The sequence below is a fragment of the Chrysemys picta genome, chromosome 8, assembly GCF_011386835.1.
Source record: "Chrysemys picta bellii isolate R12L10 chromosome 8, ASM1138683v2, whole genome shotgun sequence".
NCBI lineage: Eukaryota > Metazoa > Chordata > Testudines > Emydidae > Chrysemys > Chrysemys picta.
In genome coordinates this window covers 98,681,895-98,708,723 of record NC_088798.1, presented here as the reverse complement: position 1 = coordinate 98,708,723, position 26,829 = coordinate 98,681,895, and the positions used below count along the sequence as shown (strand labels likewise).

The following is a 26,829-nucleotide window of genomic DNA, read 5'->3' as shown; positions in this document are numbered from 1 at the left end:
TATGCATCTGAAGAAGTGGGCTGTAACCCATGAAAGCTTATGCTCTAATAAATTTGTTAGTCTCTAAGGTGCCACAAGTACTCCTGTTCTTCTTGCGGATACAGACTAACACGGCTGCTACTCTGAAATCTCCCCAGAGGATTTGAAGGGGTGGCCTCCTCTACAGCCCAGTTCAGCAATCCAACGTCTGGGTGCTATCAGCATGGTACAAGGGATATTCCCTCTTCTGCTGCTGACTCGCTTTGTGACTTCGGACAAGTCACAGAATTGACTGAAGTCAATGGGAATGGTGAGTGCTTAGTAGTCCTGACAATCAGATCCTAGGAGTCTAATATTGGACACACAAAAACTGAAGCATCCAGACTAAGAAACACTCTAAAATAATTAGCCTCTCCGTGCCTCAGTTTCCCAATCTGTAAAATGTGGATAACGGTATTTCCCCACCTCTGAACAGAGGTTTGAGAGCTACGGAAGAAAAGTGATATCTTATTAACTAATCTAAATTATTGTATTATGGGATGTGGGCAGACATTTCATATGTTATTTACACACACACACGCACGCATATTCTCATGGCATTCCTCCCAGTAATTTATTTTTCCTAAGAAAGCTAAGGGGGACTTAGATTGCATTTACCCCCCTTTTTCCTAAAATCTTAGGAGGAAAAGGAGAATAAAACATTTGTATGTATTTTGTGTGTGATTTAATCAGAGTAGCTATTAACAACAAACCACACTTGATAGCACGCCATAGCATGCCATTTTCCCTCAAAGAATATGAGAATACCCACCAATACTTCAACATATAAAATCCTAGCAATGTCTTTATTTCTCAGTACATGTGCAATGTTTTATCTCAGCATTATAAGGGATAATACTACAAAGTAACATAAACATTTAACTATCACTGTTGTGGTAAAACATTGCGCTGTCAAAACATGATTAAAAATGTTCCTTGAGAATATGGCAATATCAATACTTGGAGTGATTCAAGAGGAAACAGATGTTATTAAACCAGCCTTGTACTTACTAGCCATTAGATTTTGCTTGGGGAAAAAGATATTGAAGATGGATTTAACAGCAGTTTACTTATCCTTAGTGGAAATTCCAGTTGGACATTTTCAACTGGTTCCTATTGGTTCCAACTGGCACACAGGATTTTGGAGCACAATGATTGGACTTCTGATTGACTGAATCCTGGGGCTAATTCTTCATACAACTGAAACAAATATAGGCTAGTAGAATGAAACAGAGAGCCATGGAAACCAAAGGATTCTAGTAATGCCCAATGGAATTTCCAGTAGAACACCAAGGCATGTGTCATCCATCTAAGGTTCTCCTGGAAGATATGATAGATAGTATTACTGACTCCTAAGGCCTTTACCCAAGGGAAGAAGGATGGTTATGTGACCAAGGCACAGGTCTGGGAGTCAAGTGACTAGGACTGATTTCTGCCCTGGCATACTCTGCTGAAACTCCACTGAATTCACCAAGACTGAATTTGGCCCCTCGGTCCTGTTCCGAGCTGTTCTACAGACTTCCTGAATGACCTTAGACAAGTCACTTAACTTTTCTATAACTCGTTTTCCTCACCTGCAAATAAGGTCCTGCCCCCAGGAGTGAGAAGGCTAACTTTAATTTATGTTTGTAAAGTGCTTCGAGATCCTTGGATGGAAGCCATTATAGAAGGGCAAACATTATTCTGGTAAGGCAATAATACAGACATTCCACACACATCTCTCCCATCAAACTCCATGTGAATTCTAAATACAGAAAGACTACAGGATCAGTATATAATGTTTTACATTTACACAGCATCTTTCATTCCGAAGTGCTTTACACAGCATGGGTAAACTCCTGGTTCTATATAAATCAATTGTTTTGTCACTGACTTGAGTGAAGCCAGGATTGCACCCTCTAAGACAAATTCTGCTCTACATAATTCTGGTTTAAAACTGGATTAACTCCATTGATTTGAACAGAATCTGGCCATACAGCACTATTGAAATGCCTCCAGATCTTGGGTGGATGAAGACAGCCAGCTGATGCACAGTGCACTGCACAAGTGAAGGGAGAGGATGTTTTTGCCCAGGGCACTGGACCAGCCACAGCTTTTAGGAAAAATGTTGCAGGGTCCTTAATTTCCATGCAGCACAGAAAGGACACTGCTTTCTTAATGTCTTGTCTGAAAGCCCCTAGGCAGTGACGTAGATGGCACTCAATTCATTAATCTTGGAGGAATAAATAGCTGAGTCAACTCGAACAGAATTTGAACATGTGATTCCAAAGACTCTCAATTGCCCCATCCTGCTGATTAGATCACTAAGCCACCCCTCAGGCATCCTACGTAACAATGCATGAAGCTACATTCCTTGCATTCCTTTAGTTATGTCATCCTCTCTAACAGAGAAAACACAGACCTATAAGAGCCTGGACTCAAGCCTTGCCTGGTCTGTGAAAGAAGTTTTCACAGCCAATTTGGTTTGAAAACATACTACTCGGTACTTTTTTAAGTCCACACACATATTTGACACTTTAAAAATAATCTTGATTCATGTTTTAATTTCATTTCTCCTTTAATTGACCTTTTCCACTTAGAGGATCTTTATCAAAGTTCTAAACAAATGGTGAAAAAAAAAATAATGCTCTTAAAGGTCACTGTCAGGTCATATTTAGCTCAAAATTTAGGTTTTAAAGAAGCAAAGACCATTAGAAAGGCTTTTACCAGGCTTTGGGGGGCATTCGCAAATGAAATACTTTTTGACTAACCCTTCACCCTTCATATGCTCTGGGAAATCCACTGGCACATCTTAGCTCACTGGGCAGAGATTCCACTCTAGCACAGCAAATGCATCTATTGGCCAAAATACACTATCTCACTCTGTGGCATCACAGGTACCTGGGGTTGCAATGAAACATTTGGTATCTGTGATGTGCTAGAATAAAGCATTCTGGGATATTGTAGGTGAAGCGGAAATGCTAGAAGACTTCACATATGTCTGTGATGAGTGGTTCCACGGACCATGGGGGCCACGGCACAAAAATCTGCCTGAACTCCCCTCTGGTTTCAGCTTTACAGTTCAGACTCAAGCACAGAACCATGGCCTAACAATGCCAGTACAAAATACAGTTACTTTCCCAAAAAATGCATTCCAAGCAGGCAATTTCTGAGACCACCTCTACAGCAGGTCACTAAGGAGCATGAATAAAATAAGATGCTAATATAATTTTGACTGGAAAGGTCTCTCCTATAGAGGCACTCTTTAACATGAAAGACAGAATTATACAGCAAACTCTATTTGCAAATTCCTAAACCACTTTAACATGTGATTGGAGCCCCCATATTAAACTCTAATTAATCTACAAATGTTCTCTGGAGAGGAAATTACAGTAAAAAATTATTTGGTCACCATATATTTCTGAAACAACAAGGAGTCTGGTGGCACCATATATTTCTGATTTGTTTTGGGGGGGAGGTATGCCTATCCTAAGACCTTCCCTTGTGCTCCTAGCTTCCCCTCTCCAACGACTTCTTATTTTGTGTGATGGTTGTGAAAAAATACATTGAATTCTGTGTTTTCCTCCTAAATTGCAATGGGAGCTGTGAGAAACCACTTCCCTGTTTGATACTAACATAAAGAAACAAAAATACAAATAGAGAGCAGAGGCTCCAGTAGTAACTTAGGAAACTTTTTTCCAAATCAGTCACTTTCTTGTAACAACTCATGGTACTTCCATTCCATTTTTGTGAATTAGAAGAATGGGGCAGCTCATTGTGTTTTCGCTTTTGTGTTAACTGTTTATTTGCCTTGTCTTGAGGTCTGTATGACAGGCAATTAGACAGGTATAACATACAGAGAAGAGGATAGAGAGGCTTTAGATGTTATACTGTCACAGACTCATTCATCTTCATCGGACTGTGACATAAATTTTATCTTTACACTTTTGGAGCCAAATCCTACAGGACTCAATCATTATTCAGACAAAACTCCCATGAACTCCAATGGGGTTTTTGCATTTGGTATATTCAGATTGCTTTGTGATACCAAGAGAACAAACTTTTCAGTTAAGGGGCTGAATTTGCTGTGCAAAAACACCACAGATCAAATTCAACCCTGACACGACTAAGAGCAGCTTCTAAGGTTTCAATGGATGTTACAATGCTTCCCACTTACACCAGGGCTGAATTAGCTTCACATGGTTAACAAATCTCTACAGAGCATTATTAAAGCCTGGCAAGGAAATACACACACTGGGCCCAATCCCTCTGATTCCCTGATTCTGCTGGTAAATCATCGAGGCATGTGTGATGCAAAGCGGCCTCACTCCAGGACAGAGGGGATTAACCCACCTTGCGAGCTCAGCTAACCAAGCTCCCCCCCCACACAGGACATAAGGGCGTGGGACAGAAAGTACAAGAGCAGGGCCCTGCCCTTGCTCAGTTGGGGCTAGGCCAGGGAAGGAGCCAGATGTCCTTCCCAGGGCACCAAAGTGCCAGCAGAATCCTCAACCAACTGTGGCAGACGATGGTCCCCCTGAGCCGGCCTGGGAGAAGACCAGCCGTTGCCCCGTGAGATGGAGACCCAGAGAGGAAGCGAAGAGTGAGCCGCTTGACGTGGAGAGGAGGAACCAGGTCTCAACAGCCGTGGAGCAGCCTCACCAGCCGCCAGTAGGAAGTAGCCCAGGGAAGTGAGACATTGACTCGGCTGTGCTGCTGGGAGACAAGGTAGCTACCCCACGCTTCCCTGCCAACCCTGTGGTGGGACCACCCATCGCTTCTAGGGCCCTGGGCTGGGACCCGGTGGAGAAGGGCAGGCCCAGATCCTCCTACTCCCAGCCCTTCACTCGGGGCTGGATGAGCCGTTGGCTGTTTATCTATTTAGCCCTTGGGCAGGAAGCCTGAGCCACCATCTGCTTACAGGCTTAGCCCCAGGCAAGAGGCCTGAGCTACCACTTGCCCAGTGACCCGCTGCAAACCAGGATGCCTGATTGACCCACCCGGCATTAGCACCAATTCCCTGTTGCCCTGGCCCTGAAACCCTTGGTCTTGGTCAATTTCCTACTTTTTAGGTCCTGGTGGTAAAGTCTGGCCGGGGAGGCAGGTCCTCATGAGGTAGGAGGTGCTTGAAAAGGGTCAGGGCAGAGAAGTAGAGACTTGAGACAGCTGGAGGTTATTCCTAGGAGACAGGAAAGGGAAGGCTGATGCACACAGCTTTGAGAAGGGGACGGAAAGGCAAAGGGGATCTTCCATTATCATTAGGGACAAGAAGAGGGCTGGGAGAGAAGGAGGCAGAGGAACAGAGAGATCAGGGTCTTGGGCAGCTGGGTGCTGAGGAACAAGAAAGGGACAGCCAGGGTCTACGGGATGCGAATGCAGGGAGGGCTGGTCAGTGGAAAGGAGAGGGAAGTTAAGAGCCAGGGGAGCCGTGGATCAGCTCCATTGACTATCCCTGCTAACATCCCAGTAGTTCACTGCATCTATTTTAGATGCTGTGGTTCATTACATATATTTTAAGCTAGGATTTGTCCCCCATGTGCTGCCTTCTGGCCTACTCTCACTTCAATTAAGACACTTTGCTATGTTAATTAGGGAAAAAAATATTGCCCTCTGGTCCCCTCTTGCACGGCCTTCCCCAGACCTTTCCACCTCTGCCCAGCACTGCAAACCACCCACAACCCTTGCTCTGATGGGAAGCCAAAGCTTGCCAGCATAGTCGTGAAGTGTTTGTAGCTGGCCTGAGACAGGATGGGTCCCAGCTTGCTGGCTCTCCTGGGCAGGCTTCAAATAAGAAGCCTCAATTGGATTTTAATGCTGCCCTTTTCTGGGGATGAACGCACCATCGGCAGCAGCGTCCCCACAGGCATGGGTAGTGTCATACAGCACCCCACTGCATCCGGAGTGGTGAATCTGATCTGACCCATTAATTTCTGTGTGGGCTGCAGTCAATTTCAATGTGTTAGAGCAAAGGGCATCTAAAGTGTCTCAGTAAAAGACAAGCGTCCTTGTTCTTCTCTGCACTAAGCACTGCTTGCTGTCTTGGTTCCTGGAGCAAATTTTAATCTCATTTAAATTTAAAACAAAACAAGTCCCGCTCACTTCCTCTGCTTTGCATTTTTTCCATATCTAGTAGGGGATTTTTTTTCTTTATTACTCATATTTATGACTTTCCTTTCCTTTTCTGACTTTTATTTTCATCCTCTCATTAACCAGCTCTCTCCACATGTTTAAACCCATCACAGATATCAGAGAGGTTACTCTGGGCATGAAGAGGTTGCCACACACTGAAAATTCGTTATGCACTGTAGCGGGGTGGTCACCGGCTCCTGCCCTGAAAGGGCTTGAAGCCAGCCCTGGGAGAGGGCTGGGGCTGCAAGCTAAAGGCTCCCTGATTGGGGAAGCAGCCGCAGCTGGGCCATGCCCCAATCAGACTGCAGCTGGCCCTATAAAAGCCAGTGAATCCAGGCGCTGAGAGGACTCTCCCTCTAGCTCTTGAGGGAGAAGGGCCTGGCTGCTTGGGAGCTGAGAAAGAGTACCTAAAGTGGAGCAGGGCTGGTGGAAGGCTAGAGGAGCTGGGGGAGCTCCAGCCTGGAAACCCCCCAGGCTGCAGGCCTTGTTAAAGGCTGGAAAGGATACTGGGGTTGCAGAGGGGCAGCCCAAGGGTAGGCAGAGGCAGCAGGTGCAAACCCCCTTTGCCAGTGATGAGTGGCATTTACACTGCAGTCTGCCCCAATGAATGGGGGCTAGATCGAGACTGGCAGTAGCCATAGTCTGAGGTGGGGATAGAGGGTGGGGGTTCCTGGGGAGGGGAGAACCAAATCTGTGGGGTACTGCCAGGGGGCAGCACCTTGACTTGAAAGGGGCACCGGGGTCCAGGAGGGACTTGGGCCCAGTTGCAAGTGGGACACTGGCCTGCAGAGGGTGTTCTGGAGGCTGGAAACGCTAATTCCCTGGACGACCAGCAGGAGGCACTGCAGGGGTGAGTCCCACCCTGTGACATGCACAAATACAGAGAGAAAAGTAAATGAGGATGGGCACTGCATACTGTGCACAGAATCAATGGCTCCGTCCTGCACGCTACTAAGCCCCCTTAACTCCAACTGAAGTCCAGGAGAGTTCAGGCCACACCTTGCAGAACATGCACAAAATCCCACAGGATCAAATCCTTATTGAACTGGCAGTTTGAGGACCAGAGCTCGGTGCCAAATGCTCTATTAGCAGAATCACGATTGAATTAAATTAATTTCACCTCCCTGCCTATAACCCTTAACTCAGTCTCTGGACAAAGCCTTGATTTTCAGAAACCCACCTGATCTTTCCTACCAAAAAACAAACCTAACCTTTTTGCAAACTATTTTTACTTTTAGCTCACAATTACTTTAACCTCAACGGCTAATAAATGCTTAAAGGTCAAACACCATTCCTCAGACCAAGGCTCTTTACCCCAAGGGAGAGGCTGGGCACCGCCTTCTGTGGAGCCAAATCCTCATTTCCAAAGATCTCATTGGTAAGGGGGATCCAGATTTAAAACAATAATTGTATTATGTGTAAATGATAGCTGGTGTGGGGGAAGGGAAGAAAACAAATTGGTTTGGTATTTGGAAAGAGCATCTTACCAGGTAGTTTGAGATTTGCACTTGCTGTTCAAAAGATTAATGGGACTTAGGGACACACAGGGGGCTTTCCACAATTGCACCTGAGCCTGAAAATCCAGTAGCTTTTGCACCCTGCAGAAGCAGTTCACAACTTCCCACACTATTTCACTCTGAAAGCACCTTTCAAGGAGGGGAGTTTGACAGATGGAGTCACTGTCATTTGAAAAGGTAATTAGCTCCAAATTAAATGTAAACCCAGTTCCTAAAATTAAAATCCTATTAGATGCTCCACCAAAGAGACACACCAAATTGTAAAAAAATGTGGTCAAGATTGTGCAAGTAGGAGGCAAGTGCTGATCATTAAATGATTCCCCAGAGACATTGGTGGGCCCCCAGCAGTTTGTCCAGTCATTCAAGAGGGAAATAAACCTAGAGCTCACTCCTATTTCTGTAAACTATGTGCACATGCGAGACAAGGGAGCAGGGTACTTGCTTTGCAAAATAAACATTGCAGAAGATGCTATCTTGGATGCATTTTGCTTCCCCCTAGAGGAAGGGAAAGAGGAGAACAAGTCGGCAAAACCTAGCATGAAACGGATGGGGGAGTAGACAAACCAGTGAAACAGAAAGAGGAAGATAGGAGATCAGTAAAAGAATGAAACCAGGTAAACACCAGGGGGCCAGTGAGATGCTGGCAGGAACAGAAAGCGTGGGCATCATGAGGCCAGTGGGAGACTATGGGTCTCTCTCTAGCAGTGAAGGGTAGAGATGGAGTGCAGCCCTGAGAAGGGCTATAAGAGACTGGATGTGAGAATTAGGGCGAGCCAGTGGGAGCATGTATGTGTAGAAGGGATTGGAGCATGGAAGAGTGAAGATGAGAGTGAGATAATGAGATACAGAGAAGGGTGGGGGCAGGGAGGACTGTATCAGAGCAGGAGGGGAAGGGCTGTATTCATGTGCCCAGATCTGAAAAAAAAAAAAAAAAAAAAAAAAAAACCACCAAAGTGAGAAGGACATTTTGGAGGATCTCTATGTCTCTCCCGCAGCAAAGGGAGAGAGAAGAGGGGATGAGAGGGAATATTTGTTGCTCAATGTCAGGACTTCTTGTTCCCATCTTCGCTAAAAGAGATTCCCTCAAATGCTGCTGAATGAATCTCCTGGAAGAAAGATGTGACCCTTGCAGAAAACAAACAGGAGGGCTGCTGGCAAGGGAGACAGTGCATGAGAGATGGGCACCTGCCAGAAGAAGAGGGGCAGTGACAGACAGAGAAGGGGATGGGGGGATGTGAGCCAGCAAGAGACAGCTGCAGGCAAGAGGGATGAAGGTGGGGTACAGGAGAAAAGGAAAGAGAGTGGATACAAATCCAGAAAGAGAGGGAAAGGGATGCAAGAGAGGCAGCCAGGGGAGGATGGAATGCATTGCACGGAGCGGAGGGGCTGGACGGAGGAGTCTCCCTGAGGAGACAGGAATGGAATGGAGGGGATGAGAAAACCAGGGATGAAAGCGAGAGGAAGGACAGACCGCAGGAGCGAGCAGAGCGGAGGGGTGTGAGGGAATGCACGGGAGCAGGAAGGAAGGAGGGATGAGCGAGGGAGCGGAGACTGGCTCGGGGGTGGGCAGGCAGAGATGGAGGAGAGGATGAGACGCCCCCAGAGGAGTCCGCCGGGAGCCGTGAGAGTTTGAGAAGGTAAACAACAGCCATGCCCCCCCTACAGTCCTGTCCCCAACGTGCAGCCGGACTGCCGCGGCCGCTGCCTGTACATTTCCATTCCCAAACCCCGCCGTGCCCCCAGCAGCGTGCGTCTCTCGCTCGCTGGCCCTCCCCCACCCGCTACAGCAGGGCTGCAAACCCGGAGCGCCCAGGGAGGCCAGCCCCGGGCTCCGCCACCCCCGCCAGCGGGGCGAACGCTGCCCGCCGCCCCGCTCCCCGGTGCATTGTTTGGGTCCGTGCACGATTTGGCAGGGACCTGGCAGCCCCAGCACGTGAGAGGAGCGGATCATGTGCACCAGCTCCAAGAATTGCAAGGCTCCAAAACGTGCTGCGTATCAACAAAATGAAACTCGTGTCTCTCCCTTGCTGGGCTGCCCTCGCTGCCTCCTGTGGCACATTTCACACACCCCTCCCGACCCAAACCATCCGGATTGGACCCTGATGCCTGGCTGCTTTGCCCGTTGCAAAAATAAACGGTGCTGTTTCCCCCTCCCCAACCCAGAGGCGGTTTGGGGTGAGCTCTGCCGCAGTCATTAATTTGGAAAATAAAAAAAACCGTCTGCGCCGACCCTTTAAAAGTTCTTGTTTACATTCCTGCTGCTTCCCTTTTACTCTTTAAAACATGAGTGACCAACATGCGCAATCGATCTGAGTAAAATGCTGCACATTTCCCCCCTTCCTTCCTAGCAGTCAGCCCAGAGAAATGGAAAGAGAAAAAAATGCCAGAGAGATGCAAAATAAAGATCAGCTGCAAATTAAAGCAATCCAAAATGCAATCCTCCTTCATCCTTTACCTTTGCCGGGAGAGTGTCCTCAAAGAGTTGAGACTGTCCCTCAGGTTACAAAAGAGGAGTGTGGAGAGGGGGCGGGGGGATGGTCCAGCGATTGAAACGATCAGGAAAGCCCCTTTGCACGATCAATCTGGTATCATTGCGAAGAGGGGGGGGGGGGGGGAATAACCCCCCTGCTGGATCCGAAGATGACACCCTCCTCTTAGGAGTGGATACAAAGTAACTCCATGGATGCGAACCCAAAAGAATTGCTTCCAGCCGAGATGGCCGCTCTGTGCACGATCCAGCCCTATATGCGTGTTTCTGTTTCTTTTTTAACCCAGACTTCCTTAGGATCTCTTTGCAACAACGACCAATTCTTCTGTTGACCTTTTTATTTGGGGAGGGGGGCAGGTGGGAGGACCGGAGAAGTGACTTTTCAAATTATTAGTATGATCAAGAATGATTTTCACTTCCCCCCAAATCTTTCTTCAATTTCTTTTTTTCTTGTTTGTTGTTTCTTCCTGGGCAGCAGCAGGTCCAGGTGCAGCAGACATGGGTCCCATCTCTGGTTGTGTTTGTGCATGTGTTGTCTTGTTCTCCCCCCCCCCCCTGCTGTTCACCTCCCCCCGATGCGTTGGGTCCCCATCTCTCTTTTGCTCTGGGTAGAGGCAAGCAGCGGGGTCGGGTTGCTCACACACACTGTACAAGTCTGATCAGGTCGCTTTCGCAATGATCCCCAGCCGCGTACACGCACACACACATACACACACCACAACACCCTCAGCAGCAGCCGTGGAAGGCACACACTTCTTTACCTCCTCTCCCCCCTCTGCTTCACTCCCCCTCTCTTCTCCGAGCTATGGGCACAGGCGTACGCTGGGCTGCTGCTGCAACCTTAAAAAAAATAAGCTTATACTTAAAAAAAATCTTTTGGCGCCATATTAATGACGTACTTAAAATTTGCCATGTCTCCTGCGTCAAAAAGACGTTTCTTGCAAATAACAGATTCTGGGCAAGGCGGAAAGAGGGACTCAAAAAATCCTGCAGGAGACCCTCGTGAAGGGCAAAAAGGGGCTTGCATTGCCCAGAAGTGCCTGAAAGTGCCAGCTGGGTGGGGGTGGGGGAGGGCGGTAAGATCAGGATAAAAATGCAATCGAAGGCTATTCCTCTAGACAAACAAACTTCGTTGGGCAGCTGGGAGGGTGACGATGAGGGTATTTGAAATACCACCTCTTTAGGAAACGGGATTTTCCCCCTTGTTATTATTTTGATCACTTCTGGAGAAGGCTGCGGGGGAGGGGCCGTTAAATGCTGGATTTGTTTTTTTTAGCAGTCGCAACAGGGGGAAGGGGTTAAAAAGAAAACACTCTATTCAGATGCTGTCCTAGGAGCTATTCGGCGTGGTTTCTTAGGGCTGTTTCTCCCACACACCCACATCCTCCGCCCCCCAGCCGCAAAAATATAAAGGGTTAAAAACACAAAAAAACTTTGCACAGTTTTCCAAGAAAGGAGAGCAGACAGCTCTCCATTCTTGTTCTCAGTGTGACCTTGTCATGCACAAAAAATGCACTTTAATCGGTTACTGATTTCTCGAAGGGTTTGTTGCTTGCTAGTGCTTTTGCTCTGCCTTTCTATTTTCTGTGGTGGTGGTGGCAGTAGCTGGAGCTTGATCCAGTATCTAGCTGGCCACACCCACCGCTGGCTGCTTGAACTAGACACCTACTCTGTGGGAAGAACAGTTATTTCTATGCAGTGAGGGATCTTGGGTGGAGGGGAGGAAGTGGGGGGAGGAGGTGCCCAACCTTCCTAAACTGTCTGGTTGTTTAAGGCAGTTTATGCTGATTTTTCCCCTCTAATGGAGACCTTTCTTCAAAATATACACTGCAGTTTGGTTAGGCTTTTCATATACAGTGGCTGCTCCCTCATTATTTCATCTTGTTTGTAATTGCTCATAGATCCTGTCAAATAGTTTAGAGCTGCTTTACAATTCCAAAAGGGAAGGATGAGCATTCAAATTAAGGTATTTTTTGAAAAACTGCTATTAAAATATGGAGCTGATAGTTTTAAACTAAAAAGTTTCACTAACTGTATTAGATTTACTAGGCTATAAAATGTACCTTACCTTTCAAAGATGATGTAGTGTTCTACAGGAACAGTCAAAAACCACTACAGTAACTCTGTTGTAAGCTGCAGCGCACCATTATAATTCTGCAGCATCATTGCTGCAGAATACTGTAGTATATTTAACAAAAGAGTCCACTTTCCCCTTTCAAAAATAATCTGCTAGGAAGAGTTCTGTTGAATTTATTAGACCTAAAACTGCCTATTAGTTAGTGATTGGTAACTTCATCAATAATTTGATGTATATAGTTACACACTGGGCTGGCAACATCGCCTATAATAAAGGTTCCCATTATAAGACCCTGTTTTCAGTTTATAATTTTGTCAAACTGTAACCATTTGAAGTGCAATTCTCCATGCTGAGTGTCTGCTTTATTTCTATTGCTTTGTTCAGCCAATACAGTTCAGCCACATCCAAGACCAAAGTTAGGGAAAAATACACTGTTTCGCCCATATTAAATATATCTTGAGACCTTTTCTTTGGTGCAGGGACCTGAAATCTGGTGGGGGCAGGGATAGCCTTTGTGTCTAGGATGTGCCTTTTACCATCTCTGTGAAAATCCACCCACATTTGCCCATATTATAAACCTTGTAAAATTGCAGTTTGCACATGCTCAGTAGAGACTTATTCGATTTTAACAGCTACAGTCTCCTAAGATTCTATCCTCACGGAGCATGCTCCATGCCCTCACAGCTCCTAGTGCTGCTGACCAGACCAATCATGTGGCCAAGCCACAGAGAGACTGAGCATGGTCCAGCCTAAGGCAATATAGTGGCTCAGGAGAGCTTTCTTTGTCATGACTGTTTCCAGCTACTCCAGGCTGGAGTTGAGCCAGACACTGGAACTAGGAGCAGGGAGCTGTCTCCCCTGTGTTTTCAACAACCCCCTCCTGCTCGCACCCAAGGCATTGTAGAGGAAGAAGTAATCTGATTCAAATGCACAGGAGACAAAAGCCAGAACAGATAGAAGGAAAAGGAGTAACTCAAACAAGGAGTCCGGTGAGACTGGAACTGAAGTTTGCTTGTGCAACCTCAGTTTGCTCCCCTTGTGTGTATGCATTTGATACAGTCTATAATTACATAACATACTATTTTTTCCCCACAACCCCTGCCTCATTCAGTGCACAGGATGCACCTGCTCCGGGGATGGAGCAGGGCTGTGCAGTGAAGAAGGCTGTTTTCTGTAGGACCCCTGCTTGATTTGTAGCAGGAGTTGGAAAGTATGTAGTGAACGAGGCAGGGAATTGTAGGAAGAGAAAGGAGGGATCTCATCGTTAAGGAAATTGAATGCCACTCTGGAGAACTGAATTCAATCCCTGCTTCTGCCACAGTTCCTGGGTGATGTTAAGCAAGTCACTTAAACCAAACTTTTCACAGGTAGTACCTAACTGTGTGTTTTTCCTTTTTTAGGTGCCAAACTTGAGAACCTGGGAGAGGATTTGCAGAAGTGGTGACCACTCAAAGTTATCAATGGAAGCTTTCCTTTGAACATATATAGTGCCATATAATGCTAAGTGTTCTGTGTTAAGTGCCTAGGCATCTCAAATTGGGCACCCAAAATTAGTGAATATATAGATTAATAGATTCTAGCCCTGGAAGGGACCTCGAGAGGTCATCTAGTCCAGTCCCCTGCCCTCATGGCAGGACCAAATACTGTCTAGACCATCCCTGATAGACATTTATCTAACCTACTCTTAAATATCTCCAGAGATGGAGATTCCACAACCTCCCTAGGCAGTATATTCCAGTGTTTAACCACCCTGAGAGTTAGGAATTTTTTCCTAATGGCCAACCTAAAACTCCCTTGCTGCTGTTTAAGCCCATTGCTTCTTGTTCTATCCTTAGAGGCTAAGGTGAACAAGTTTTCTCCCTCCTCCTTATGACACCCTTTTAGATACCTTTTACCTTAATTGCCTCCGCTCCCCATCCGTACAATGGGGATATACTACCCCCTCACCGCACAGGGGGGTCTTACATTAATTAATGTTTGTGAAGCACTTAGATACTAAAGTGATGAGTGCCATAAAAAAGCCCATGAGGAAATTAATAATTCTGTTTTCAGAGCAGGATTTGAATAGTGTGCCATATATAAGGCCTCAAGCTACACAATGTACAATGAGGATAAAAAAAATATCGAAAAGCTGCTTATTAATTGATCATTGTCTATCCTGTGCACTGAATGAGGCAGATGTCATATGGAAAAACTAATATGTGACTATGTAATTAAAACCTGTATCATAATCTGTATCATAGTGCATATATCAAAAAGAGTTCAGGAGAATTAGCAGGTTTTTTAGAGAGACATTATTAAGGGCACAAAAGCAACCTATCTCAGTGCATAGGAAAGATAAGAAGTATGGTAAGAGATCACCCTAACTTAACCAGGAGATCTTCAAGGATCTGGAACTCAAAAAAGAATCATACCAAAGGTGGAAATGAAGTCAAATTACGAAGGATGAATATAAAAAAAACAACACAAGCATGTAATGACAAAATTAAAAAGGCCAAGGCACAAAATGAGATTAAACTAGCTGGATACCTAAAGCCTAACAAACATGAGAGGCAAGAGGAAAACCAAGGACAAGGTAGGCCCATTACTCAATGAGGAGGGAAAGACAATAAACAGAAAATGCAGCAATAGCTGAAGTGTTAAATGCCTTTTTTGTTTCATTTTCACAGAAAAAGTTAGCAGTGATTGGACAACTAACAGTGAACGTCAGTGTAAATGAGGTAAGAGCTGAGGGTAAAATGGAAAACAAGTTAAGAATTACTTAGACAAGTTAGATGTCTTCAAGTCGGCAGGGCCTGATGAAATACATTCTAGAATACTTAAGGAACTGGCTGAAGAGACCTCTGAGCCATTTGTGATTATCCTTGAGAACTTGTGGAGGACAGGAGAGATCCCAGAGGACCAAAAAAGGGCAAATATATTACCTATCTATAAAAAGGGGAATAAGGACAACCTGGGAATTACAGACCAGTCAGCTCATTTGCAATACCCAGAAAGATAATGGAGCAAGTAATCAATCCATTGCAAGCCCCTAGAAGAAAATAAGGTGGTAAGTAACAGTCCATATAGGCTTGTCAAGAACATCTGTCAAATCAACCTAATATTCTCCTTTGACAGTTAACAAAACTTGTGGATGGGGGGAAGCAGTAGATGTGATATATCTTGACTTTAATAAGGTTTTTGTTACTGTCTCACATGACATTCTCACAAACAAACTACAGAAATATAGGCAAGATGAACCTGCTATAGGGTGGATGCACAACTGGTTGGAAAAGCATTCTCAGAGAGTAATCATCAATGGTTCACAAGCTGGAAGGGCATATTGAGTGGTGTCCTACAGGGATCTGTCCTGAGTCCAATTCTGTTCAAAAAAGATTTGGATAATGGCATAGAGAGTACACTTACAAAGTTTGTGGACAATACCAATGTGGGAGGGGTTGCAAGCACCTTGGAAGGCAGGATTAGAATTCAAAATTATTTTGACAAACTGGAGAAATGATCTCAAATAAATAGGATGAAATTCAATATGAACAAATGCAAAGGACTACACTTAGGAAGGAATAATCAATTTCACAAATATAAAATTGGAAATGACTGCCTAGAAAGGAGTACTGCAGAAAATGATCTGGGGGTTACAGTGGATCACAAAATACTGTTGCAAAAAAAGCAAACGTCATTCTGTGATGTATAAACAGGAGTGTTGTAAGCAAGACATGAGAAGTAATTCTTCCACTCTACTCAGCATGGATAAGGCCTCAACTGGAGTAATATATTCTGATCTGGGCACCACACTTCAGAAAAGATGTGGACAAATTGGAGATAGTCCAGAGGAGAGCAACAAAAATGATTAAAGGTTTAGAAAACATGATGTACAAGGAAAGATTGAAAAAATTGGGTTTGTTTAGTTTGGAGAAGAGATGACTGAGGTGGGATATGATAACAGTCTTCAAGTACATAAAAGGTTGTTAAACAGAGAAGACTCGTGAATTGTTCTCCTTAACTACTGAGGAGAGGACAAGAAGACTTAAATTGCAGCAAGGGAGATTTAGGTTAAACATTATAAAAAATTTCCTGACTGCAAGGGTAGTTAAGCACTGGAACAAAGTACCTACGGTGGTTATGGAATCTCTGTCACTGGAGGTTTTTAAGAACAGGTTAGACAAACACCTGTCAGTGATGGCCTAGATAATACTTAGTCCTGCCTCAGTGCAGGGGACTGGTCTAGACTCTAGATGATCTATCGAGGTCCCTTCCATTTCTATGATTCTGTGTGCACAAGGAGGCTGAATTAAGGTTGCACAAGCAACTTGAATTCTGGCATTTCCTAACTTGTGAATTTTTGAATCTTAATAAAGTTATTTTAACATAGTTTTTGTGTGTAATACATAATTCTCATATATGTCGTGTTATGTGATCTGAATATCATATATATGTGACATGACATTTATGTGACAATTATGAAGATCTTTGACAGAATGTTGTCAGTTGGTCTTTGCTTATAGGAGAAATAAATCTAATAGTAAAAAAGAAAAACATTGTAGAAGAAATAACAGTACAAATCCTCTAAAAAAACAGAGTTCTCTATACAGCACAGGCTAAGATGATTGATGCTTAAATAAGCACTTTTGCAACAAGTAAGAAATATGATCTCTGGGGAAGAAACCAGCAACGTTTTTCTTTCATCTTCATTCACCAAAACAGTGTGAGTACTTATTTTTGCATAACTAAACAAAAAACAAAAAGCCCCCTACAGACTTTCCTTGTGTTTTGGATAGAATATGGAACCAAGAAAAGAACCCAACCCAGTGGAAGAGAAGCATCATAATAAAATTGCCAAAGAAGGGTGACCTTACCAACTACAAGAACTGGAGAGGAATCATGTTACTCTCAGTGCCTGGGAAAACCATGTGCAACATCATTCTGGAATGTATCAAGAAACACATGGAGAGTGGACCTTCAACATTGGCCAATGGTTGGCAGTGACAACTTGAGTAAGGCAAGGGTGTCTTATGTCCCCACTACTGTTTGCACTGGTCATTAACTGTATCTTGAAGAAAGTAACCACCAAAGGCAACTGAGGAATTTTATAAACAATTGATAAAGTACAATTGGATGACCTCGTTTTTGCTGATGACCTTGTCCTGCTTAGTTCAACACATTGTTTAATGGAAGGGGAAAAAAAACAGCTTTTGGCAGGAAAAAAGTTGGTTTGTTCATCAACCCAAAGACAAAATATATAGCTATCAATGTCCCAAACGCAACCATTAGAGTGGATGAAGAAACACTAGAAGAAAAAAGTCATTTAATCTATCTAGGGAGTGAGATGTGCAGTGATGGTGACATTATGCAACAACTATCAAAAGCAGCAAACAACTTTCATAAACTTGAAAAGATTTGGAAAAGTAACATGATTGATACTGACAAAAAATATGAATTTTTAACACCGGCAGTATGCCTGTCCTCCTTTATGGAGCAGAGTCATAGAAACCTACAACAAAAATTGACAAGAAGATCAACTCATCTCAAAGTAAATGCCTTCAGAATATCTTCAGAGTCCATTGGAAAGTGTTTCTTGCAACATCAGAAATCATAAGTAGAGCAAACCAATCTAAATAATCAAAAATGGTAAGAAGATGACAATGGACAGATTTAGGACATGCTTTAGGGATCCACCAATACAACTTCCAATGCAAGTGATAATGTGGACATCACTTGGATAGAGAAAAAGACAGCAGAACAATGAATACGTGAATAGCGTAGCTGAAGTTGAAGTATCTTGGATCGAATTACCTGGGGTCCAGACGGCACGGGATCGATGGCCGCAGCTCCCCCGTCGACTGCGCTACCGCCGCTCGCTCTGGTGGAGTTCCGGAGTCGACGGTGAGCGCGTTCGGGGATCGATATATCGCGTCTTAACAAGACGCAATATATCGATCCCGGATAAATCGATTGCTACCCGCCGATATGGCGGGTAGTGAAGACATACCCAAAGTGGCCTAAAGCCAGGGTTGCTGGTGATTGGAGGATCATCAAAATGTAGAGATCCTCGATGACACAGAGCTGGCATAGCAACGTCTCTGCCACTCCACAACTTGCAGTTTGATGTAGGCAATATCATCCTGCTGATTCCTGCCTGCTGTACCTGCCTCATGAGGCCTTTGGCAGCCAGCAGAAGTTAGAGCCACCTAAGAACTGCTCTAATTTACATCAGAAAACTGGATTGGCATTTAGCAAGCTGGATTGGGAAGCAGCACGGTGGCTTAAAGCCACTTGTGCATCCCTCTCCCAATTTGTAATGCCCACTTTTTGGCTACAGCTGAGGATTTTTGCCTATGTGTTTTTTATTTTTTTAAGACAGGTGTAAGTTTGCAGGGTAATAAATAGATACAGAAAAACAGAAAGCAAGAATCATAGAATTGTAGGACTGGAGGGGACCTCAGTAGGTCATTGAGTCCAGTCCACTGTACAGAGGAAGGACTAAGTATTATGTAGACCATCCCTGACAGGTGTTTGTCTAACCTGTTCTTTAAAAACTCCAATGATACAGAATCCACCACCTCCCTAGGTAATTTGTTCCAGTGCTTAACTGCAGTTAAGAAGTTTTTCCTAATGTTTAACCTAAATCTCCTTTGCTGTAATTTAAGCCCATTATTCCTTGTCCTGTCCTCAGTGGATAAAGAGAATAATTTAACACCATCCTATTTATAACAAGATCTGTTATGTTATAATAATCATTTCCATCTTCTAGCATGAGTTGTCATAGAAAGATCTGGGGAGAGATGGATCCTATGGTCATTATATCAAAATCCTTTTTCCTTCCCATTCTTGTTACATAATTCTTTCTCTGTCTGAAACTGAGGTACTAGAATTACAATAGAGGAAAACTTAAATCTGGCAGTTTAGAGGATAGTGAGATTTTATTTGCAATCGCAAATACCTTTAGTTACCAGAAAGCTGGGTCAAAATAAAATATAAAATAAGAAAAAAAGCAGATATTCAATAAGAAATTTCCTCCCCCCCACAGGTAGTTCAAGACTATCCTAGCATTGATTGTTTAATATCATTTTCAGAAATGTCAGTCTTCCTGTATCTGAAGGAATAATCTTTCATTCACGCATCAATAAGGGATTTTGTGTAAAGTTGTGCACAATCCAATGCATTGAATTTCTTCTGCAATTTTTCAAAATTCTTTTCATTGACATCTCTGTTTTCTACTTGTGCAGTTCTATTAGAAAGCTAATCTAATTTGGAGTCAAATACAGCAACCCCTTCCTTTAATCCCTGCATTAGAAGAGTTACAGTTTTCAAAGAAACCGCAGGTGTAAAAGTAGTTTTAGGGAAATCAGAAGCATTGTCAGAGAGCTGAACACCTTTAAGTGCTGTGGCTGTGATTGGAGACCTGTTATATCTCCTTTCGCCTTGTATGGATACTTTAGGCATCACAGTAGATTCCGCTGTAATGTACTTTCTCCTTGTAACCCCATTTTTATTCCTCTGTTCCTGGAGACATTTTAAACTTTTACAATTAAAATACAATAATGGGGAAACATGGCCCTGAGTGCAGCACTTAAGACGTTTCACTAATAAAAGAAAAATTTGTAGACTCCAAAATGAGCAGTGCTAGGAGCAGCTGAGCAGTTTACACAGTCATAGTAACGGTTCTAAGAGGTCCTGTTAATTATAAGAAATTAACATTAAAATTAAGGATTTATTTTATAAAGCATCCCAACTCTTTGTAAAAAGATGATTTGAAACATAAATAAAAAAGAAACAAGACAAAAAATAAAGGTATTTGAGCCTAATAGCACGGACAGAAGGGAAAGTAAGCAGCCCTTTCACCCCAACATCAGCTTCCAGCAAGGGAGTGTCACGCTGGTGTGGGTCCTCAACTTCCCTGGGCATATGCCTAAATTCACTCTGATAGGGCCATTTATTTGCAAAGGCAGCTCCTGCCTCCTGGGCCACTGCAACTTCCAAGGAGACCAGCAGAGTTTTCTTCTCCTCCCCCATCCATTAGGGTGACCAGACAGCAAATGTGAAAAATCAGGACGGGGGTGGGGGGTAATAGGAGCTTATATAAGAAAAAGACCCCAAAATCAGGACTGTCCCTATAAAATCGTGACATCTGGTCACCTTACCCATCCATTGCTGTCACTTCCTACAGGGGTGGGGGGAGCAATACATGAGGCTCTCTCTTTCTCTCCGGCATCAAAAGCAGCATGTGAGGAAAAAGTGGAGCTTTATCCTTCCCCGCTCTGTGATATCACTTCCTGTGGAAGTGAGGGATGGGATGCCAGTGGCAGATGTTCTTTCCCACTGTTGGATGAGTAAACACCAGCTTTGTCCAGTATTTTTATAGAATGCAGTTACTCTCCCACTTTTGTCAATGACTAAGGATCTGAGCCACCATCAATGCACCATTTGAGTGTAAGATACATAAACAATACAGGTTTCAGAGGGGTAGCCATGTTAGTCTGTATCAGTTAAAACAACGAGGAGTCCTTGTGGCATCTTAGAGGCGAACAAATTTATTTGGGCATAAGCTTTCATGGGATATAACCCACTTCATCAGATGCATGGAATGGAAAATTCAGTAAGCAGGTATAAATATACAGCACATGAAAAGATGGGAATTGCCTTTCCAAGTGGGGGGGTCAGTGCTAACGAGGCTAATTCAGTTAGGCTAGATGTGGCCCATTCCCAACAGTTGACAAGAAGGGGTGAATATCAACAGAGGGGAAAATTACTTTTTGTAGTGTTAATGAGCCAATTCAATCAAAGTGGATGTGGCCCATTCGCAGTGGTTGACAAGAAGGTGTGAGTATCAATGGAGGGAAAATTATTTTTTGTAGTGACCCAGCCACTCCCAGTCTTTATTCAGGCCTAATTTGATGGTGACCAGTTTGCAAATTAATTCCAGTTCTGTTGTTTCTCGTTGAAGTCTGTTTCTGAAGTTTTTTTGTTGAAGAATGACCACATTTAAGTCTGTTATTGAGTGTCCAAGGAGATTGAAGTGTTCTCCTACAGGTTTTTGAATGTTATAATTCTTGATGTCTGATTTGTTCATTTATTCTTTTGCGTAGAGACTTTCCGATTAGGCCATGTACATGGCAGAGGGGCACTGCTGGCACATGATGGCATATATCAAATTGCTATGCGTACCCGCATGGCCCCACAGTATGCCAACATTTTTATGACTGACTTAGAACAACGCTTCCTCAGCTCTCATCCCCTAGCCCCCATTCTACTTGCACTACATTGATGACATCTTCATCATCTGGACACATGGGAAGGAGGTCCTTGAGGAATTCCACCTGGATTTCAACAATTTCCACCCGACCATCAACCTCAGCCTGGACCAGTCCACACAAGAGATCCACTTCCTCGACACTACAGTACAAATAAGCGATGGTCACATAAACACCACCCTATACCGGAAACCTACTGACCGCTATACTTACCTATATGCTTCCAGCTTTCATCCAGATCACATCACACGATCCATTGTCAACAACCAAGCCATCAGATACAACCGCATTTGCTCCAATCCCTCAGACAGAGACAAACATCTACAGGATTTCTATCAGGCGTTCTTAAAACTACAATACTCACTTGGAGAAGTGAAGAAACAGATTGACAGAGCCAGAAGGGTTCCTAGAAGTCACCTACTACAGGACAGGCCCTACAAAGAAAGTAACAGAACGCCACTAGCCATCACCTACAGCCCCCAACTAAAACCTCTCCAGCATATCATCAAGGATCTACAACCTATCCTGAAGGACGATCTCACAGACCTTGGGAGACAGGCCAGTCCTCGCTTACAGACAGTCCCCCAACCTGAAGCAAATACTCACCAGCAACTACACACCACACAACAGAAACAATAACCCAGGAACCAACCCCTGCAACAAACCCCGTTGCCAACTCTGTCCATTATCTATTCAAGGGACACCATCATAGGACCCAACCACATCAGCCACACCATCAAGGGCTCATACACCTGCACATCTACCAATGTGATATATGCCATCATGTGCCAGCAATGCCCCTCTGCCATGTACATTGGCCAAACTGGACAGTCTCTACACAAAAGAATAAATGGACACAAATCAGACATCAAGAATTTTAACATAAAAAAACAGTAGGAGAGCACTTAAATCTCGCTGAACACTCAATAACAGACTTAAAAGTGGCCATTCTTCAACAAAAAAACTTCAAAAACAGACTTCAATGAGAAACTGAAGAACTGGAATTAATTTGCAAACTGGACACCATCAAATTAGGCCTGAATAAAGACTAGGAGTGGCTGGGTCACTACAAAAAATAATTTTCCCTCTGTTGATACTCACACCTTCTTGTCAACCGCTGTGAATGGACCACATCCACCCTAATTGAATTGGCCTCGTTAGCACTGACCCCCGACTTGGTAAGGCAACTCCCATCTTTTCATGTGCTGTATATTTATACCTGCTTACTGTATTTTCCACTCCATGCATCTGATGAAGTGGGTTATATCCCACGAAAGCTTATGCCCCAATAAATTTGTTAGTCTCTAAGGTGCCATAAGGACTCCTCATTGTATAAACAATACAGGCATTAAGACTGTCCAAATTCCGTATTCTATATGGATTTCCTCTAGATGCTCAGTATATCACTTACGTTAGCCAATTTCATTCCATTTCTCTGAGGTATGAAGATGTAAAGAAGACATTTCCATTTCAGTGAATAAGTTCCCAAGGGGAAAGTTTATAAAAGTGCAAGTGCATAATTTACTGTAAGACAGGATAAAGATGTTATCTGTTTTAAAAAAAATAGTGTACCCTGAACAACAAAATTGCTAGAACACATATTTGTTTTCCATAAATACCATATTTTAGGAGCATTTAATTTAGGTTAGAAGCACCATTAAAAATATATGCATTGTAAATTGCAGCTGTCTAATGTGATATTTATCAGATAATGTCACTTGAATCTTCTCCTGTTGCAATATAAATGCTGAAGTAGAAACTTTTATTTTCAATGTGAAAAACCATTATCCTGTCCGAAAGTGTCTCTGTAGTTACATTATTTCCATTATAACAAATGTTTGGACATAAATAAAATGAGATAGGCTGGTCCAAGAGTTTAGTTATAACCAGTGGGAGTTGATACTGATCCTTCATTCCCCATATTTAGTCATGTAAATGCATGACCTGACTTTCAAAGTACTGTGTACCTTGCAGCTCCCATTGATTTAATTGGGGATTGGATCAGGCCATTAGTGTTCAGCCTTATTTATGTTTATGCGGCGCAAAGTGCCCTTTGAGGATGGAGACTAAGCTAACAACTAACATTTTATATTAGAAATTGACAATAAACAAAACGCTGGGTCCAAAACCTCCATTTCTTACTCCTCTGAATCCTGAAGAAGTTCTGATCCAACCTGGTTCCAAACTTCGTATCTCCTATTGAAGTCAATGGGAGCAGAAATAGGCCCATACTGCCATTCTTTCAAAGGGACCACAAAATGCCTCGCAAAATGAGTTACAGATCATGTGTACATCATCATCTGATTTACACTGGATCTCTTTCCTGCATTGTAGTTTCATATTATGCACGTATAATTCCCAGTGATATCAATGAAAGTTTGCCAATTGGTTCAATGCAGAGCATGCGGGAAATGTTGCCTTATGTATAGGGATCATTTCATTCACCATAGAAATGCAGTCACCCCAGTGTGAAATTCAACAGCTGTTTAATAGTGCACAGCAGCACTGCACAATACTTCAGGATAGGGCTAATAAAGAATATAAGCTAATTTCATTTACATAGTGTGAATTTGGAGTAACTCCACTCGCTTTATTTCTATTACTCTGGATTTACAGTGGTATAGCTGGGAACAAAATTTGGCTCTGTAAAGGAAAATTGTAAGTGTAACACTTTCAGGATGCATGTCTAAAGGAATTAAATTCTTACACATTATGTCTCACTTGCACTAGTGCCGGTGAACAGAAAAGAACAGGTCCCATTTCTTTGTTTCGAATTAATCTCCTGAACATGTTTTGTAGAATACACCCACAATTTAAGATGATTTTCTTAAGTTCTGTTTATGAGATTAGTGTTTAGCACAGTGGCTCTCAAACTTTTTTACCGGTGACCCCTTTCACGTAGCAAGCCTCTGAGTGCGACCCCCCCTTATAAATTAAAAACACTTTTTATATATTTAACACCATTATAAATGCTGGAGGCAAAGCGGGGTTTGGGGTGAAGGTTGACAGTTCGCAACCCCCCCATGTAATAACCTCGCAACCCCCTCAGGGGTCCTGACCCCCAGTTTGAGAACCCCTGGTTTAGCAGAACATGGTTACATATGGAATGGGAAGAAAAGATGCTTCTAAGAGAGTCTCTCTTATAGTTGAACTTTGCTCCTACACAATAACATCCATTATTAAATTACCACTTTGGGGCCTGATCCTAAGAGGTACTGAGCACCTGAAGGCAGAGGGGATAGTGTCGGGGAGTTAAGAGACCTGAGTTCTATTTCTAGCTCTGCCGCTAACTCGGTGCGTCGTCTTGGGCAACACTTCACCTCTCTGTCTCAGCTTCTTCATCTGTACAATAGGGATAATGACACCCATCTCTGGAAAATATTTTGAGACCTATTCCATTCTCTCCCACCTCCTGACCTCCTTAGCCCCCTGTCTTACCTTCCTCCTTAATGTCTCACTTTCTCCTGGTGCCTTCTCCTCACATTATGAGCATGAAAAGTTTCAGAGTAGCAGCCGTGTTAGTCTGTATCCGCAAAAAGAAGAACAGGAGGACTTGTGGCACCTTAGAGACTAACAAATTTATTAGAGCATAAGCTTTCGTGGACTACAGCCCACTTCTTCGGATGCATATAGAATGGAACATATATTGAGGAGATATATATACACACACAGACAGAGAGCATAAACAGGTGGGAGTTGTCTTACCACCTCTGAGAGGCCAATTAATTAAGAGAAAACAAACTTTTGAAGTGATAATCAAGCTAGCTCAGTACAGACAGTTAGATAACAAGTGTGAGAATACTTACAAGGCGAGATAGATTCAATGTTTGTAATGGCTCAGCCATTCCCAGTCTTTATTCAAACCGGAGTTGATTGTGTCTAGTTTGCATATCAATTCTAGCTCAGCAGTTTCTCGTTGGAGTCTGTTTTTGAAGTTTTTCTGTTGTAATATAGCCACCCGCAGGTCTGTCACTGAATGACCAGACAGGTTAAAGTGTTCTCCCACTGGTTTTTGAGTATTTTGATTCCTGATGTCAGATTTGTGTCCATTAATTCTTTTGCGTAGAGACTGTCCGGTTTGGCCAATGTACATGGCAGAGGGGCATTGCTGGCACATGATGGCATATATCACATTGGTAGATGTGCAGGTGAACGAGCCCCTGATGGTATGGCTGATGTGATTAGGTCCTATGATGATGTCACTGGAATAGATATGTGGACAGAGTTGGCATCGGGGTTTGTTACAAGGATAGGTTCCTGGGTTAGTGGTTTTGTTCAGTGATGTGTGGTTGCTGGTGAGTATTTGCTTTAGGTTCGGGGGTTGTCTGTAAGCGAGGACAGGTCTGTCTCCCAAGATCTGTGAGAGTAAAGGATCATCTTTCAGGATAGGTTGTAGATCTCTGATGATGCGCTGGAGAGGTTTTAGTTGGGGGCTGAAGGTGACAGCTAGTGGTGTTCTGTTATTTTCTTTGTTGGGCCTGTCTTGTAGGAGGTGACTTCTGGGTACTCGTCTGGCTCTGTCAATCTGTTTTTTCACTTCAGCAGGTGGGTATTGTAGTTTTAAGAATGCTTGATAGAGATCTTGTAGGTGCTTGTCTCTATCCAAGGGATTGGAGCAAATGCGGTTATATCTTAGGGCTTGGCTGTAGACAATGGATCGTGTGGTGTGTCCTGGATGGAAGCTGGAGGCATGTAGGTAAGTGTAGCGGTCAGTAGGTTTCCGATATAGGGTGGTATTTATGTGACCATCGCTTATTAGCACAGTAGTGTCCAGGAAATGGACCGCTTGTGTGGATTGATCTAGGCTGAGCTGTCTACAGCTATCCTGTAACTCCATCTTGCATCCCCTCCAGTTGGGCTTCCATCTTCTCCCCTCCACTGCAACTACTCTCCTCAAGGACAACCTCTTTAGGAACAAATTTCAGGGTCCCAGCTCCATCCTCATCCTCCTTGACATCTCTGCTGCTTATGACAGTCAGCTAAGCTCTTTTTCTCAAAATCTTACACTCCCTTGGTTCTGATGCTGCTGTCCTCTCCTGGCTCTTTGGCCACTCCATTTAGCATCTTTTTTAGTGCGTACATCTTCTCCCCCTCCCCTACTCACTCCACCCCCTTTTTTGGGCAGTCTCATCCATTGACACAGCTTCAACTACATCTTTACACTGATGTCTCATCAATCTGTATATCCATCTTTTCATTCTCGACTCATCTCCCTCCATCCAAACTCACATTTCAGTCTGCGCCTCTGACAATTCCTCCTGGATGTCATGTCAGCAGCTTAATCTAAACATGACCAAAACTGAACTCCTTATCTTTTCTCCCAAACCTTCCCTCTTCTCCAGACACCCTGTCTCTAGTGCAGTGAACATATTA

At 43.7% G+C, this 26,829-nt stretch overlaps 1 protein-coding gene across 8 annotated transcripts in view; it reads right to left on the bottom strand.

Moving 5' to 3' along the window:
• Nucleotides 1-26,829, bottom strand: part of JADE2 (jade family PHD finger 2) — a 226,500-nt gene that overhangs the window by 131,314 nt on the left and 68,357 nt on the right. For 3 of the 8 annotated variants that reach the window (XR_002888552.3, XM_008166405.4, XM_042850885.2), the window contains exon 1: nucleotides 10,099-10,921. The exons of 1 other annotated variant lie outside the window; for it this stretch is intronic. The gene's annotated coding sequence lies outside the window, so the exon portion shown is untranslated. Of the gene's footprint in view, nucleotides 1-5,062; nucleotides 5,177-10,098; nucleotides 10,922-26,829 lie in introns of those variants that run through there. 4 more of the 8 variants (XR_010589898.1, XM_042850884.2, XM_065555008.1 and 1 more) reach the window with 4 other exon arrangements.